The sequence below is a fragment of the Elaeis guineensis genome, chromosome 2 (assembly GCF_000442705.2).
Source record: "Elaeis guineensis isolate ETL-2024a chromosome 2, EG11, whole genome shotgun sequence".
Classification (NCBI taxonomy): Eukaryota; Viridiplantae; Streptophyta; class Magnoliopsida; order Arecales; family Arecaceae; genus Elaeis; species Elaeis guineensis.
Genome location: NC_025994.2, coordinates 4,789,888 through 4,790,973, shown reverse-complemented (window position 1 = coordinate 4,790,973; position 1,086 = coordinate 4,789,888). Strand labels below are relative to the sequence as shown.

The following is a 1,086-nucleotide window of genomic DNA, read 5'->3' as shown; positions in this document are numbered from 1 at the left end:
TATTTGGGTCTCTAGCTTAGCAATGGATTGTGTGTGGGAGTTAAGGGTCTGAGTGTTGACTTCTAATCGTTCTAGTACTTTCAGGACTTTTTCCTCAAAAGCTGAGCTGTGACCAGTAGTAGACGGTTGAGAAACATTTTGAAATTGGTGGTATGGTCCATGCCTATATGTTGGGTCTTGATATTGAGGTCGAGGTGTGACAGGACCAACCACTGGTTGTGGTCTCCAGGAAAAATTTGGATGGTTTCTCCAGTCGGGGTTATAAGTGTTCGAATATGGATCGTTTCCTGGTCTACGAGCTTGTTGGACTTGAGCTTGCTGAACCTGCTCGTGCACAAACTCAGAAAATTGAGGTGCGGCTGGGCATTCACTAACAAAATGGTTCGGACTTGCACACAATGCACAAACTTCTTAGATTGGGTTAGGTGGAATCGGGGATTGTCCAGTATTTAGAAGACGATCTAATTTTTGGGACAGTTCATCTACCTTTTGATGGATATCTATGGCATTTCCTACTTCATATATTCCACCTCTTTTTGGGTTTAACATGGGTTTATCTCTAATAGAGGCAGACATATTATGTAATAAATTTTCACTTAAAATTTCAAACAGTTGCCATGCCTCATCCTCACTTTTCAGCATAAATGTCCCACCGCATGATGCATCGACCATTTGTCGATGTCTTTCAGAGAGCCCATCATAAAAATATTGGATTAACTGCCACTTGGGTACAGCATGGTGGAGATATTTTCTAATAAGGTCTTTTAATCTCTCCCATATTTCATGAAATATTTCTCCATCTAATTGGAAAAAACTAGTTATGGCTTTCCTTATTTGATTAGTTTTTCCTATGAAAAAATATTTCTTGAGAAACTCTCCTTGCAACTGGTCCCAGGTTGATATAGTCATGGAATCCAAAGTATGTAGCCAGTATTTGGCTTTGTCCTTAAGTGAAAAAGAAAATAATTTTAACCTAAGAGCATCATCGGAGAAGTTGTGAATTTTGACAGTTGAGCATATCTCAAGAAATTCTTCAAGATGTTTATAAGGGTCCTCATTACTAAGTCCATAAAATGAAGGTAACAT

At 38.8% G+C, this 1,086-nt stretch overlaps 1 non-coding gene across 1 annotated transcript; it reads left to right on the top strand.

Annotated features, from left to right (window-relative positions):
* The first annotated feature begins 731 nt into the window (after positions 1-731).
* LOC140855963 (small nucleolar RNA R71) lies at positions 732-837 on the top strand. The gene has a single exon (XR_012139405.1). It is a non-coding gene; the product is annotated as a small nucleolar RNA R71 (small nucleolar RNA).
* Positions 838-1,086: the final 249 nt, after the last annotated feature.